The following is an 18,033-nucleotide window of genomic DNA, read 5'->3' on the forward strand; positions in this document are numbered from 1 at the left end:
AACGTATCGATATATTGACATAACCCAAACTATTTTCGATAGTTCCTCAAGAGGTATTCTATACTTGTCAAACGTTTCTCTTAATTTCCGATAAGGACTAAGCTTTACATTGTTGTCTTTTGACATTTTTCTTTGTCTTTGTCAATTTTTCTTTCAATCTTTGGTTTCCTTACTTGCTCTGCAATTATTGTCAAGTTTATGTTTAAAAACTCGTTCAACAATAAAACATTAGGTCGTTTTACTATTCATTTCAGTTAAGTGGTTTTCAACGAATAAATTTGTTTTGTTAAAAGGTTCTTGATTTTTCCATACAGTCTAAAACTCATCTTCTCATTATGATAATATTATCACTTAGCAAATATTTTCCATAATTCTTATTTGAAACAAATAGAAACGAGTTTAATGAAAATCGATATAATATTAAATATCAAAAATATTTTAACATCATTTAATAGTGAATACATATTTTTTAAATCATTTTTAATCAAAATTTATATCGTATTTTGTTTTATTAAATTTAATGAACAATTTTAAAATTATATGTATTTTTATCGTTAATTTCTATTAAATCAATGTGAGATAAGCAATATATATATTTACATGAAATGAATAGGTAATAAACTCTATCGCATAATACAAAATTAATGTTGAATAAATATCTAAAATATTTAAAAACGTAACGTAAAGAAGTTTATTATGGACAATAAAAAAAACATTGGTATAGTCTAAAAAAGTTCATTGCTAGATTATGGTCAATGACCATCAAAAATTGTTCCATTCATTGGCCGTAAGATTTAGGTCTATGCGTATATTTTTTTTAAAACTTTTATTGACCGCAGTTTCACATTATGTTTGTAAAAGCTTACCATAGCGTTTGTTGTATTAAGGTGAACCTTGAAACGAAGCAAAATGGTGTTGCGCTGTCATCTCTCACGGAGTGAGAAAGTTACATTTTCACCAATGTAGAGAGATAATGAGAGATATTCTCTTCGGCATTGCCTGGGTTTGAACCTGGAACGTTTGTACTCTTTGCCTTAGGCTGTTATCGAAATAGATGTGCACTCCCAAACTGACTAAGGAAGCTTTATATAATGTTCTAAATTAACTTTTAACTATGCAAATTTTTTTGCAGCTCGTTACAATTGCAAACTTTTAACTCTAAGAAGGTAACTTGCCCTATAAATTAACGGCACACTCTCCAAATTATACGAAAATTCCTTGCCTTGTATAAGCGTGACCCATAGGAACAATTTATTAACTCAGCTTTAAAATTATTTTGATTAATATAAAATAATAATGCAGCTGAAATGTTCAGGATGAATATTTTTTCAACTCAACAATAGTTATTCAAGTAATTTTGCCAGAGAACATAGGTCAAGTGATACTTATTCAAAAACACCTCTTATTTGACTTTTTCATTGACATATGCTTGACCCGCAATTCGAATAAAAATTTTTTTGATAAAACATTTTATATGTCAGACGAAGGCTTATTTGAAACACATTTTTGAATAATCATTCGCTTAAGACTTGAAATTTAATATAGAATAAAAGTTTGCTAAACTTTTTGAATCGATTCGCCATATATTTGAAATCTTTTATATTAAAATTTAACAAAAATCCATAAAAAAAAAGCAGAAAGAGTAACATATATCTTAAAAACCATCAATTTCATCATTAAAAGAGGAAGATTTCTATTATTTCTTAGTAAAAGATAGTTTTGAAGTATTTTCTAACTGTTAAGAGAACTTAAACAGAGGTGAACGAAAATCACTGATTTGAAATTCGTCCATTTCTTAACAGCCATTTGTTCAGTTAAAAGCTGGGAAACATATATTCTAAACGATAATACAAGCAATGAATAACAGAACATAATCAAAACACATGGGAAGGGTACTTACTTTTACATGTATTTTATAGTATTTGTCTTAAATATAAATTTAAATTCTGAAGACTTACCCAAAAGAGGCCTGAATTTAGTCTGTGATAAATAAAGTATAAATAAATATTTTACTTACTTCTCTAGACGTATTCTACTATTTTGTTGTTTAAATGATCAGCGAAGATGAAAAATAAGTGATAAGGTCTCGAGATTTCGGGCGGATCCCCTTTCAGCTTCGTTAGATATCCTTCTGTATCAGAAAAGCAAAAAAAAAAGTTAAATAATTTATTTACTTTCGTTTGTTGTTGTAGGTATAATATTATTAACTTAATCTAAGCAAGATGATTATGAAATAAATTTTAACAATTGCCTTTTTCAAAATTTTGAATTAATAATATATTTTTATGTTTTAATGCAAAAAGAAATATTTTATTCTTCTATTTCATAGTTCAAAAGATCTGTGGAGATAAAAAATATAATATAAAAGTCTCGGAAATTTTGGACAAGATTCACTTCATCTTCCTTAGATAAAAGCAAATAAATAAATAACTTATGAACTATCGTTTGTTATTGTAAGTATCATACAATTTTCAACTTAATTTAAGCTCAATTGTATCTAAATAAATTGTAATTATTATTCTTTTCGATATTTGAATTATAATTTACTTAGTTGAATAGTTTAATATAGAAAGAGGAATAACTGTTTCTCTTGGATATTTTCAAATAAATGCAAATTTGAAAAATTTTCATTTGGAAGTGAGCTTAGTTCATAAGATTTTACCCTTAACGTAGAAAAAGAGATCAGTGTTTAAAACTGTATTTCATAACCATACATTATTAAAATGCTAAATATAATATTTTTCACTTATTTTGTCTTAAAATAATACAAAATAATGAAAAAAGTATGAAAAACAAATTTAATAAAAATTATGAGCCGAATGGTTAAACCTTGAATAGAAAAATCCAGAAATTCATCTGTCACTCAAATATGCATTCTACTGTAATGCGTAAAACATATCTTACTGTGGTGATTAGTGCATTTCAGTTCTAAGAAAAAAATCAATATACAATATCATTTGACCTGCTCTTAAATACTGATGCAATTATTTCTTAATAAGAAAATATTTTTATTACTTAGTTGAACAAAATAGTCCTTAACTCCCCTGCTATAATAGCTAAAGGGTCGCCTAGATACGAAATATATCAACAATGCATATTATAATGATAATTACCCTTGAGACCTCTAACTAGGTATTACTAGTAGTAGCTGCTGAAGAATAAAGGATATGTTTATTTTTTATCGCCCACTACTTCAGCTTTTAGAGAAAAAAATTTGAAAAAACTACTTTATGTGACCCAAAATATTAAGAAAATTTAAAATTAATAGAAAGTAAAACAATTGTTTAATTAATTTAAAATATACACATGCTATTAAAGAACAATATAAATAAAGTAAAATGGTTAAAAAATAATTAAACGATTGAATTTTTAGTAATTTAATTAGTGTTGAGTTTTTAGACTATTATATTATGTGCAAAATCATGATATTTAGTTATTATATTAGTATTACTAAATATTAAAAATAAATTAAAAAAATTTCTGAATTTATTTACAATTTTTAAGTATTTGAAAAAAGATAAGTACATTAGATTAATATAATATGAATCAATACGCAGATTACAATAATATGAGCGAAGCAGTAATATTTAGTATTCTGTGTAACTAAGCATTAAAAACTAAATTTTAAAAAAATTTCTCAATTTTAAATAATTTTTGAGTACTCGAGAAAAAATAACTAGAAATAATAAATTCGAGAAAAAATTGAATTAATATTGTAAAATAATCGTTTAAATCTATTTCATAGTAATTCCTAACTTTTGAACAACGATTGAGCAAACGCGAGTTGATTTCTTTCATTACATTAACTTTGTTTAACACAAAATACTTAGATTTTTCACATTGCATTGCACACGTTTATGTTTTGTGCATTCACTGTAGATGACGAGTTTGTGCTGTTACTGCGCAGAGTAGAATAATAAACATGCGGAATGCTATGTAAATATGCTAAATTTCACAAGTATTCCATTACCCTGCAGTATGCGCATGACTTGAATGCATAGTAAAAAATTAAATTAACATTTTTTAATTTAAAAATACGCTTAAATTCTGAACTTTCAGTCATTTTTTAACTTTAAAGAGAGTACTAATCACTCATTTGGTGAAACAATGACGTAATTGCAAAATCAAGCTACGTCATTGTTTCACCAAATGAGCGATATAAAAAATATTATTTTTCATTTGAAAAACAGCAACCAATGGCAAAAAAGGATAAATTCGGATTAATATTTTATTTATTTATTTATTTAATTTTTTATTATTTTTTTAACATCTCTTTCGATATTTCAGCCGGAATCGAGTATTCTATACATCGCTCATTTAGTGAAACAATGACGTAACAGCAATTACGTGACGATTTTGCAGTTACATCATTGTTTCACCAAATGAGTGATATGAGATCTGTGAATGTCTCATACGAGTTTTTCTGTATTATTCATAGCTTAAGATTTCACTTATTAATTTTAGGACGAAGAAAGGAACATTTCAAAACAAGTCATAAAAAGTCAATATTTCAATTTAAAGATTATTTTCTGAAGTTAATGGCTAATTATTCTCGGAAATATACTCATGGAGAAAATCGCAAAAATGCCTTATGTCTTAATGACTGTTAAAACGAATCGAGACAGTTAAATTTTCCCTTTTAGAGGTCGTTCGAAAAGGTTAGGGAAGATATTGCAACCCATTCCCTTTCAAAGTCCCTATATAAAAGAAGGGGTAGACCAATTGTGTCTGGCTTCTTCATGATGTAACTGCTAGTTAAACTACGGCTCGATTGGCTAAACCTCCAAAAATCTGACTGGAAAAATCCTTTCCTTAAAATATTTGCACTAAGATATTGAATAAAAATTAAAAGAAACCGATTTAAAATAATATTGAAATCTTAAACAAAGACGAGGAATATAAATCTAAAAATTTAAGGGATTTATTTTTATTTGGAACAAATTTAAAATATTATTCATATAAGTTTCCTCAATAATTTATCTTAAAAGATATGATACAGAATATTCTTTCGGTACTTTATTTATTTTGTGTAACTGTGCATTTCATTTTTTTGAGATTAAGAATTGAAATAGATTTATTCAATGAAAAATTGCGTAAACATATTGGAAGTCATTTGAATAAAAATTGAAGTGGGAAACTTGGGAAACCGTGAGCTTGCGTTTTCAAAAGTTGATTACAGAGCGAGAAAACTTAGCCTATCTCATTTTCCAAAATAGCATTTTTATGCGGAAAACGCAGCACGAAATGAAGCTATTCATTCTATCAGATGAAGAACAATGGGTTGAAATTTGCATTTGTCTTCAATCAAAGAATTCTCAGATTGGCGTAGTTTTCAACATTTTTCTTCGCCAAACAGGAAATCTTAGAACAAGTATTCTCAGTTTTGATGAAGATATACGGCGCTGTAGATAAAAAAATTACATCGATTGTTCGTTATTTTTTGTATGCTTTTAAACAAAAAATTCTTCCCATAAAAATTTTAAAATATATACTGTAATCTCTATTGGTATTTTTTTATTTCAAAAGGTTAATGTCTTGATTTAGAGATTAATTGTAAAAACAGTAAAATCATTATGCACATTTGAATTAGGGATACATAATAAATTATCCTCAATTCTTTATTGAAAAAAAGGGAATAGGAAAAAAATTCATGCTTGCTATTTTTTATTTTAAATACGAATATATTTGTTTAAAAATTGAAAATGTTTTTAAAAAGTATTTAATGAATGTAAAAGAAATACAGAAAATATTTTCATATATATTAATAAGAAAACTTTTATTTGTGTAATACGGATAACATATACGGGTCACTTGCACTTTTGATGTCCCACCGGCTTAAGTAATTTTAATTACGGAAATAAAATTCAAAATAATATTTTTAAGCTTTAAAATTACTTTACTGTATTTTTCAGTCAATGCATATTATTAGAAATTAGTATTTGAAAAACTATGTCTGTATCGGCTAAATTGTTATGTCCCAGCCTTCTTTGCCTTTCATTTTACTGTAATAAAACTAACTATTAATTAAAATAATTTTAATTTATCTAGATATTAAAATTGAGTTACATTTTTATATACAGCTCAGTTTATCTAATAAGCAGTTTTAAAATTACTTTTGAGAAAAAATTCAAACATTTTAATGCTCTTCCAGGAATTTTTCCGCACTATTTTCATAATTATTGAATTAAATTATTTCTGTTGAGTTGGGGAGGGAAAATGAATTCCATGATTCCCTGGATTTTCTACTTTTAAAAATTGACATTGTAATTTACTCTATTCTAAGAAAACAAAGCTTTAACAAGCTAAAAATGGTTTTTTTAACTTTCCCTTCTGTTACTAGCATAATTGTTTTAAATCCATTGTTTATAAGATTTTTTATTATAAAATAAAATTTCTTATTTCAGTTTTATCTGAATATCTTCTTTTCAATTAAACATGTCGAAGTAAAATGACTTGCAGCTTCTTTTTCCTCCCTGTTACTCATCCACTAAGTTCCCATGTACTTGTTAACTTTATTTGTTGACTGTTAAGTTGCTGTTACTCTTCCACTAAGTTTCCATGTTTATGGTAACTTTATTTGTTGACTGATAAGTTACTGTTTCTTTAACAATTAAGTTTAATTAAAGAAATATAGGTATCAATATTTCCATGACTAAAAGTCAGTAATTCGGAATGAAAGAACAAGTAAAACTTAGCTCTACAATAATTTTTTCTTACTACTACATTCTCCCACTCTGTTACTCTTTATTCTAATCTGTTTCGTTATAGTCAAACTAATCTGTGAAACTCTAATTAAAAAATTACAGAACTTAAGTACAAAATTTGTAAAATTCAGAACTGGAGTAGTTTACTAGACATTTAACTTTATTTCTGACTTTAATTATAAGGCATTTACTTCATTACTTAACAAAAAATGCTGTTTGGAAAATGACACATAAGTTGTATGAAAAATGAAGCAAGAATAGTGAAACTAAATAAATGCTGCAAATAAAACATAAATACTACAAAAGTTTAAGAAAAAAATAAATTAGAATTGGTACTTTATAGACATCCTGACTCTAAGATGAGAATTTTTATCCGTAAAACTTTCAAAAAAAATATTAGTTTACAAATTTAACTCTATTTTAGACACTGATATAGCAAAATATTACCCTTTCACAAAAAATGACAAGCTCGCGCTAATACCCACTATATTTTCTTAAAACAAAATCCATTATACCAAAAGATCACTCAACAAGATTAATAAAAACATAACTACCCGATACAAAATCGTCACCATTTCATAAGCTTATCCTGATGAATAACTTCCGATTAAAATCTCTTATGATGCTATTAACAAACTAATCTGACGCAACTAATCTGCATTTAGAAATTTAACTCAATTTGAGACTCCAATATAAGAGGATATTCTTTTTTTGCAGAAATTAAATGCTTCGCTTAAATCCACTTTATTTTCTTAAAACAAAATGCATTATATCCTAAGATACTTCAACAGTATTAACCAAAATACATAAATAAATAAATAACAACTCGATGCAAAATTTTTGTCATTACATAATCTTATCCTGATGAGTAAATTCCGAATAAAATCCTCTATGATCTTATTAACAAACTTATCTGACGTAAAAGCAGCAATTTCAGAATTTTAAAATCCAGTTCTATTTCTAGTTAAAATATAAGAAAATATTCTCCTTTGACAAAAAGTTACAAATTCTGCTTAAATCAACTGTATTTTCTTAAAACATAATCTATTATACCCAATAATCCCTAGATAGTTGAATCAAAAAAAGAAGAAAAGAGAATAACACCTTGATACAAAATTGCCTTCGTTACATAAACCTATCCTGATGAATACTTTTCGAATAAAATCCTTTATGATCATTTTAACAAACTTATCTGACGCAAAAGCTGCAATCTCAGAATTTAGAAATTTAACTCTATTTCTGGCTCTACTATAAGAAAATATTTTTCTTTGACAAAAAATGTAAAGCTTTACTTAAATCCACTATATTTTCTTAAAACAAAATCCGTTGTACCCAAAGATCCCTAGACAGTATTAATCAAAAAAAAGAAGAAAAATTAACAACTCGATACAAAATCGTCGCCGTTACATAAGCTTATCCTGATGAATAACTTCCGAATAAAATCTTCTATGATCTTATTAACAAACTTATCTGACGTAAAAGCCGCAATTTCAGAATCGTTAATATTCAGTCAAGGAAATGCGCTTACAAAAGTTTTCAGGATAAAATGAAACTTCGTGAGGAAAACTAGAAAGAAGAATTTTGAGGACACTCATAACTAAATTAAGAATTTTACGTGATACTCTTAAAGATTAAGGTGTTGTGATACCAGGAATAATTTTTATTTCTTTTCAAAGAAATTACTTTTCTTAGTATTTATGAGATTAGAAGTGTCTTATACGCACGGGTATTTCGGAAGAAAAGATTAGAGCTTGATGAATGTACATACCATAACAGTTTTTAAATAAATAATACTTTGTAGTAGCTGTAGTGATTTGCATTGTAGGGATATAACATTCATGTGTTCTCTAGCCTGAAATATGGAAATCTCTATAATTGTGGGTAAAATAACATAGAGTGCCCTTTTGCTAACTTACAAATGCATTATTTAGATCTTAATGAGACATTATTCTTAAGGGGTTACGTCATTCTAGGAGTTTGAAAAAAAATATTTTCTTTCGTTTTGCTTGAAAAGTGTCGAATCAATAACTTAAAATTGCGAACGTAAAGGTTAATGAACGATAAAATATCCAGCTACTCGAATTAAAAATTTTTTATGCAGGGCCGGGATAGCCTGATCGGTCTGGCGCTGGGCCCATGTCCGAGAGTTCGTGGGTTCGAACCCACCCGGCCGAAGACTCCCCGTGTAATAAAGTGACTGATGCACATTAAATCTGTCGAAAAGATCAAAAGATGTTGCTGTCCATAATCAGGGGTCTGTCTAGGCCAAATTTACCACCANGTCAAAATTACGATCTGTGGATGAATGAATGGATGTATGAATGGGTCCGCCCTATAAGCGGGTGCGACATATGATGTGGCAGAAGTCGAATTCTTGGCCATATATGGCGCCACTGAAAAACAAGAAACGCACACTCTGCCTTAAATATGCTCGGTTTCCCCAAGCAGGCTTGTCCGTGTGGCAAGTAGCATTAGAAACAACAACAACGAAATTTTTATGCAGTCCACGGAGTTCGCTTTTAAAACTTCTCTAATTTACATCTTCCAAGTTCAATGGATTCGTAGCATGTAAAAATCTTAACGCTTCACTTTTTTACTAAATTTTAAATGAATGTCGCAGTAACATATCATGGCATAAGAATTTCCAATTTCATTGGTGCAAAGGGTTGCAAATAGGAACATTTGGTCCCAGTAGCTTAGTCAGGTTATCTGTAATTTTATTTTCACTTATGCTTATTTCGCTATATCTTAAAAACTCTTTTAAGCGAATGGAATATATATAGAGCTTCCTTACTTTCCCTGTAATGAATTATACAACAGTGGTGGTTAGAGTATTTTTCTACGTACCGAAGGTCCTTGGTTTTGCAGGCAACCAACGAACTTCGCTCACACATTTCGTCCTTCACATGCATTTTGCTCGAAATTAAGTGTATGCTGTTTTAATTTTGAATGCACGGGGTTTTCAAGTTCGATTACTGTTTGTTTCGGTGCTTGCTATATTGACACATCTTTCTTAATTTTGAGGAACTCTATTTTAGAGTGTAGCAAAGTGGCACTCATGGTTACGGTAATAGATCAAAAAAAACTCTGTATTTTCGAACGAAAACACTCATTCTTTTCTTTGCAAACTACTGTGCACATGATAAAATCTTAACCAGCGTCGAACGAACACGCTATACTCGGCTCACAAAAAGTAGCTCTGCGCATGATAAAAAAAAAAGCGTACAATCAAGACTGCAATCGCAGAATGACGTTTGTCAGATATTCAACTTAGAAAAACTATAAAAGAAAGGGGTGGAAATATTGATTCTTCAATGGGGAGCTCGAAGATGCCAACGAAATGACTCTACTAAGTTGGTGGTGAATTTTAAGACTCATTTATCAAAATGACTCATCTCTGAATTACTATATCGATAAATCTCATCTCGATCGGTTGAACAGACCAGCCTATAGAGATCCATAAGTAAGTCAATGCGTTCTTTATGACAACCCTGTATAATGAATGACCTTTTTCAGACTTTGCATTTAGTTTATTTTGCCCTGAAAACCTCCCCAAAATAAGTTTATTTATTCCACCTAAAAAGCGACTTAACCCTTTCACGTCTATCTTATAAATTTTTATTCTTAGCTATTAAGCAAAAAATTTTGATAGACCCCAGCGTTTCGTAGACTGTAGATACAAAGCATTGAAATTAACGTCAACAATGCTTTTTAAATATATTTACTACAATGCTTTTTAAATATATTTAAATATATTAACTACTAATATTCTTATAATATCAACTGTGGTTAAATTTAATTTTGTTAAAAATCAATTTAACTATTTACTTCAATTATAAAACTTGCAACCTTAACAACAATAAACGATAATAGCTCTTTGTAGCATATAACACTTAAAATTATAAATGACATCAATAACTCACCGTAAACTCGATTATTAGTATCGTTCTGCTTTGTCTTATTAGTATTTTTAATTTACTTTAGATGATATCCCCCATAAATTACAATACATCGAAAACTATTCCTTCTGGACAAACATATTTAGATAATCACTAACCTTTAATAAAATAGGAGAAGAACGAGCTCTGAATTAGTTTTAATTTATTGACAGTATTGTCAGAAAAGCTTAATCTTTGAACTATTTGTATTCTGAATAGCAAATTTAAAAGTCAAATTAGTTTAATACGTAAAATTCCGGAAGTGTAATTAAAATACGCATAAAGTTTTGAAGAGGTTGTTATAAAATCATATGTTATATGTTTAGTATTTAATAGTCCAAATGAATAGGGCATTTACTTGCTGAATCGCTAGTTCATAGAATAATTTTTCCAATTTGTTTATAATAATTTTATATTTTTGAATAAAATGAAGTATACAAAGATTCTTAAGTAAATAAATATTCTGCAGCAAAATAGTGTAAATAGAGTTAATTTGGAAGTGGATTTTGATGTTTTATTTTAGTTATACTAGAGTTACACACACACACAATTGTTTTCTCTCTATAAGTTATTGTTTTCTTCTAATAAAAATTTTAGTTTATATTTTATCGAAACGTACAAGTTTAAAAACGTGATATATAACAAGGTTTCACGTAAATTCTGCTAAAAACCAGGGAATCCAGGGGACAAAGCTCGGACTTGACGTCATACGCCGCTGGGGGTGATTTTCCATTGTGAAATTTTTCTTCGTGTTCTTCAGACCAGGTCTTAATCGCGAAGCTCTCCTAGCCACGTACGACATAACCAGATGATGTGTCTAACTCCCAAAGAAGTTTTTCGAAGCATTCACATGACTTCCTAATACCTATAACGTTTTCAAACTTATATCATTCGATAGAAGACAGACTAAGAATCTCATTTTAAAAAAATCTGTCACTTAAAGAGCAACATAAATTTCACATTTGTAATCCAGATTGTACTTTATTTAAAATTATAGTAAAATAACAGGCATCAGTCTGTATATCCAATTAAGCGTAAAGTTTACAGTAAAGAACTTTTTTTACCTTTAGGGTTTAGGAACCGTTTTTTACTAGTATATTTAAATAATAATGAATACAAAACTATTTGGTTTTTTAACCATTTACAACTAGCAGGATTCAACACAGTAAAAACGCAAATTTAACAGGACATTGACGTCAGGCTTTCTGTTAGGTAATGGGCATTGGATTTATGGTGTTGCCATCTACGCATGAATGAGAGAATCGTATGAGAGAAGAGTTTCTAGTGTCCAGGATCACAAATCGGTGAGTGCTGGACACTAGAAACTCTTCATATGTTGAAGGGAATGAAGGAAATATTCTGGTGCCGACTCTAGAACTCGATCTCCAGTTCTGTCTGTCATGATATTAACAGATTTGCCCTTTCGGCTATAATATATAAACAGCTGAAAGGAACTAAAGGCTTCATTTGGTGGGCCTAGTTTATGCAATAAAGTCCTGGCTGTTTAACCATATTAGGTGAAAGCAGTTTATAAACATATTTCTCATAGTTAACAGTTTGAATACCATATTATTTATGGTTATTTGACTGTTTTGTTTGAATATGATTAAGTAATAATTAAATAAATTGTTATTTACCCATTTTTATCGGGAAACTTCTAATAGTGTAGAAAATAGAAAAATTAAATAATTTAGAGGAAATATGGTTTTGCATGAAAGTTATCATAAATGAAATTATAAGATGCTACTTAATTATCAGGAGATTTCTAACCTTCTCAAAAAATATTTACAAAGATTAAGTCGCTAAATAACATAAATTAAAGTCATTATTATCAACAAAAAAATGCTTAGTTTAGAGCGTAATCCCTCCGTAAATTTAAATTGAGGGTTCATTTTCATAACTCACAGATATCATCAATCGAGTTTAAAGCATTTAAAAACATAATGCCAGATTGCCATCCTGTTTTCTGATAAAATTAAATTAATTAACAATTCAGTTCCCCGAAAATAATGTAGCCCATATTTGACACTAAGAGGAAATTAATTTCAAACTAAAATTTTGAAAATTGGTTATCCAAACCTTATTTCAATGAGTTAAATTAATTCTTTAAGTAGATTAAGAAAAAGTACAGTTAATTCCTATTCCAAAAAATAATTCAAAGAGTAGAGTTAATTCTTATTTTAATTCATAACTTACCGAACAATAATTTGAAGCTAAGTTAAAACCAAGAGAAACTATTATTTATGGTAATGTATTTTATACAGCCATAAATATAACCAAAAAATTTATTATATATAACCATAGTTATATAACTATAAAAACATAAAAATACTAGGATTTTTCTTTGTTTATAGTAATATCGTGATAGTACTAAATATCATTTTAATATCATTTTTTTTAAATCTAAGAACCTCAAAATAATTTACTTTTTAATTTGTATCTTGCTGTTTAATTCTAAGAAATAATTCACACAATTTCTTTTAAAAAATTCCGGCATCTTTGCTGCAGCATTTCTATTAAACATATTTTTTATTATTTTTTTATTAATTTGGGTAAAAATAAGTGAAAAATATTATATTTATAATCTTAATATATGATTTTTAAATACAGTATGAAACACCGTTGTCTTAACAACGGCGTTAAAGGTAAATCATTTCAAACACGACTCACTTCCATACAATAACTTTTCAAATTTGTACTTATTTGCAGCTATTTAGATATAAGAGAGACAGCTGTTCATCATGGAAATTTCTTCAATTTAGAATATTAACTATCCAAAAAATTTTGACTATGAATGAAGAAAAAAATTCCAACTGCTTTTTTGGATTTTATATTTTAATCCAAACATAATTCCGTTAATCTAACATATTTTTAGTAACTATTAGAATATTCCGTATAATGAAATAATATCAACTTATATTTATGATCGTAGTAAGAGAGTCAGAAAATAATATATAAAAGGGACGCCGGTGTCTCATCAATGTAAAAGGGTTAAAATCATCTCTTGGAAGAAAAACACAGCAAAGAAGAAGAATACGAATTTTTTAATAATGCCTTAAGAAACAAACAATCTTTATATTATATCTCTTTTCGAAAGTGTATGAAATGGATAAAAATAAATTATCTACAGCGTATTTTAATTTTTGTATCATTTAATCAAACATGCTTATAACTCAATATTTTTATTTTCTTTCCCATAATAATTACCTTTTTACTTCCCCTTTTGATTACTTTTCCAACATTTCAGTCCCAATAGTTTTTCCCGTTTTAAGCACAAAATAACTATGTTTAATCGAAAAAGTTGGATTTTTGGCTTTTATCCAATCTACTTGTTGGATATATATCGCCAAAGCGCTAACAGTTTCGTTGTCCGAAATAGCGCACTTTATACAAGAATAATGACCAGAAAAGGAAAAAAAAATTAAACTAAGAAAAAATCGAGATAAATAAGTAGAGAAAAAGCCTAAAATGGAGAAAGAATAGTAAGAAAAGGGGAAAAAAGTAAGAATTGAGTCACGAAAAGTTTCAGTGCTTCGTCAAAAAAGATCATCAGGCCACAAAATGGTAGTCCCATATAGTATATATATATTTTTTTCATCTACTATTGTCTGACACTTCAATGGTTTCAACAACAGAAAACAACGGATAATGGGAAATAGCATTTTCGTTTTTCGGGAAAATAAGAAATTTATCCTTATATTCTCAAGGTGATTTTTCTGTTCCTGGCAATTTAATTTTTCTTATCTTTCTTATGTTTAAAACGTGTCGCAGTTATTTTTACACAATTTATTTAATTGTTGAATTTAAATAATAATTAAATAAAGTATCATGCGATATCTGAATAGCTTAGAAAAACAAAGAAGTAAAAAAATTAAAAACGAAAAAATTAAGAAATAAACATTAATTTGAATTACTGGGTAAGTTATTGATTAGTTAAATTGAAGATGCTTTTTTTTAAAATTATCATAATTTTCTCTTAGGATAGAGAAAAAATAGTAATAAAATGGAGAAAAATTACCAGTGCATATCATAAGGCAACAAAATGGTAGTCCGATATATATATATATATATATATATATATATATCANATATATATATATTTCATCCACCATTGTCTTTCACTTCTAGGGTTTGAACTACAGAAAACAACGGATCAACGGATAATGGGAAATAGCATTTTCGTTTTTCGAGTAAATAAGAAATTTAACCTTATATTCTCAAGGTGATTTTGCTGTTCCTTACAATTTAATTTTTTCTTATCTTTTTTATGTCTAAAACGTGTCACAATTCTATTCACACCATTTATTAAATTTTTGAAATTACAAAGAAAATAAATGAAGTAGCGTGTGATATCTGAATAGTTAAAAAAAGAACATATAAGTAAAAAACAATTCGAAACGACAAAGTTTAAAATTAAATATTTTTTCATATATTACAGTGTGAGCTACTGGTTAGTTTAAGTTCGAGTAAATCAGGAATTTATCATTATTTTCAAGGTAATTTTGCTTCTTTATGCATTTTAATTTTTTTTATGTCAAAAACGTGTCACAGTTCTTCTTACACCACTTATTTAATTGTTGAAATTAAGGAAGCATAATAAAAAAACATAAATAAAAGAACAGAATTGTTAAAAAGAACATAAATAAAAAAAATTAAAAGGATAACGTTAAAAATTAAACATTTCAATGCATATTACAGTGCGTGTTGGTACTACTGTTTGGTTTGATTGAAAATCGCTTATTTTATATGATATTTTATGAAGAGGACATATTTTCCTTAAAATATAATTGAAAATTGCTGAATAAAAAATTATTTTAAGTACTCATAATGTTTAGATAGACTTTAATACATTATTCTGATTTATCCGAATATAATTCAATTAATTATCTCCAAATATCATTTTCTTACCTTCCTCCAGTCTCCTTTTATGATTTATTACTCAAAAATAATTAAAAGACAGAATGTTGAATGAAACGGAATTTAGTTTTAGTAAATTTTTTGCATGTTTAGTTACGGTAATGAAATGGGGTGAACAGCTAGGATTTGTGAATTATAATTTTTATTTAATTCTTCTAAAAATTTAGTTTTATTTTTTTTAAATATTATATCAATGCTTTTCTGTATCTTATATAAAACTTTAAAGGCAGTTTTTATTGATAGAAATTTTATACTAAACAAGTTTATTTTCTTTAAGATATCTTTAAGTTTAAAAATTTAATTACATTTTTATTATACCGAATAAATGAAGTCAAAAACATAAAATCAATTTATTTTCGACAGAAAAAAATATGCTTCTTAAGGCGGGATTGGATATTCTAATCAATCTCAAGTTAATAGGGTGGAGTTTCACTCAACTTTTCTTTGAAAAATTAAATTACTATTTTTATTCCTTGTTTTGTTTTGTTTGTTATGGTGCTAGTATAAATAAGATTTTTTTTTTAATTTAGTGAAAATTATTTTTAAAATTTTCAAATCAATTTCTCAACTTGTATTTGATAATTAAAGTAAATAAAAAGCAACCACTGAAAAACTAAAAGAAAGAAAGGTAAGAAAAACGTTAAAAAAAAGGAATATAAGAACTGTATTAATAATATGGTTGCCTCAAAAGCGATGATTTAAGCTTAGATTAAGATAGAATAGCTGACACTCTTCACTAATTAACTATGTATTAGAAATTTCTTTAAAAAAAATGGTTAAATGATAATTTATTTAGCTGTTATTTTATCACATTTAACCAAAACAGTTAAATAACCACAAAAAAGATGTTATTCAAGCTGTTTAAGGTGAGAAAATCCTTTGGTGACTGTTTTCACCTAATACGGTTAAATAACCAGAATTTTATTCCTCCTAGGCCACTTCAACCACTAGGTCCACTTAATGACACTTCTTAGTTTCTTGCAGCTGAGTACATATAGGGGTAATATATCAATCTCATGAGAGACTGAACGTAGGTTCGAATCACAGAGCAGGCACTACAATATTTTCTACATTACTTCAACGCGAGAGGATTGCCCTACACTCCTCAATAGTTCTCGGAATTACTGGAATGCGAAATTCTTATTTACTTGTAGATAGCAGGTCATTAGAGCTGCTTAACACAAAAAAGGCTAGTATTTAACATATTTCGCAATAGATGGCACCACTAGTATTTACGCCACATTCCACTTGATTTAACAAAACTCAATAACAACTTAGCTGCAATGTCCATTTCCAAACGTAAAGCTTAACACAACCGAACTCCAATATCCAGTTAATTTCATTTTCAATTTTTGCTGAAATTAAATGGTTGAAAACCGTATTGTTTTGTATCCAAGGACATTTAAACAAAGCAGTTACAAATAGTTTCAGACCCGTAAAGTTTTAAAAAATGTTTATAACAGTAGACTTAACGGTTAATTTGATGAACAGACTGCTACCAGTTATTTTACCGTGATTTTAATATAACAATTCTAGCAGTGTGCATGGAACTTTAAGATATTATTTTAAGTAAAATGTGCCATTTATATAAAATTACAATTTATAAGATTTAATAAATGTTTATAAATAGTAGTAAATATTAAATAAATGGTTAATTTTTCAAATGTAGAAATGCTAGTTAGATTCATTTCTTACCCTTAAGAAAGAAAAAAAAACCTTATAAGATTGTATTTTTATGTTTATCGAAACTGATCTAATTTCCTCATGAACTTTTTTCCCTTGTGATAGAGGTTTATCATTTTATTCAAACCATTGAGCCGTCATTCGTTTGTTGACACGGTCACAACTGTTACTTAAATCTCAATAGTTGCTTTTATTTTATTGAGCGTAAAACCTCAGAATCGTAGAAACATCTGTTGTAATCGATTATTTTCAAGGAAAAAAAAGTGTACCTTACAACGAATAATGTTCATCGAGGTTAAAAGAAAATTAATACAAAGCAAAAGAAACAAACAAGCTTATATATTGCCTAATTTTTAAAGAAAAAAAAGTAATAAAAGCCCCATATAAGACTTCAAATCAGTAAAAAAAAATTAACTTAACCAGTCATATTTTAACATTTTTTTAATTAAGATATTATAAGATTTTTTAAAAAAAATAATAAACGTTTAAAAAGAAATAATTCTCAATATCTCGCTATTCTCATTTTTTGATGCATGAATTTCATGTTAATGTGAGTTAAATTTGAATTGCTGCTTTATCTTGAGAATTTTAATTTGGATCAGGCCAAATTAAAACTTAGGATTAAAGAAATACTTTTTTTAGAAAGTCTTTCAGATTCAACAGGCAATCAAATATATTTTGTTTTATCCTGGCTGTCATTTTCCTGGCTTATGAATGCCAGGACATTGAAGTTTTATCATAAATGTAGGATCCTTAATCCTAATATAACTTACTTGCATTCACGGTAATTT

General features: G+C 27.7%; 1 protein-coding gene across 6 annotated transcripts in view; it reads right to left on the reverse strand.

The window, feature by feature from the left end:
• LOC107452633 (sodium/calcium exchanger 3) overlaps positions 1-18,033 on the reverse strand; it is a 255,803-nt gene that overhangs the window by 190,493 nt on the left and 47,277 nt on the right. For 4 of the 6 annotated variants that reach the window (XM_016069197.3, XM_016069177.3, XM_071188152.1 and 1 more), the window contains exon 2: positions 2,018-2,131. The exons of the other annotated variants lie outside the window; for them this stretch is intronic. The gene's annotated coding sequence lies outside the window, so the exon portion shown is untranslated. The remainder of the gene's footprint in view (positions 1-2,017; positions 2,132-18,033) is intronic. 6 annotated transcript variants of the gene reach the window in all.

Source organism: Parasteatoda tepidariorum, chromosome X2 (genome assembly GCF_043381705.1).
Source record: "Parasteatoda tepidariorum isolate YZ-2023 chromosome X2, CAS_Ptep_4.0, whole genome shotgun sequence".
Taxonomy (NCBI): domain Eukaryota; kingdom Metazoa; phylum Arthropoda; class Arachnida; order Araneae; family Theridiidae; genus Parasteatoda; species Parasteatoda tepidariorum.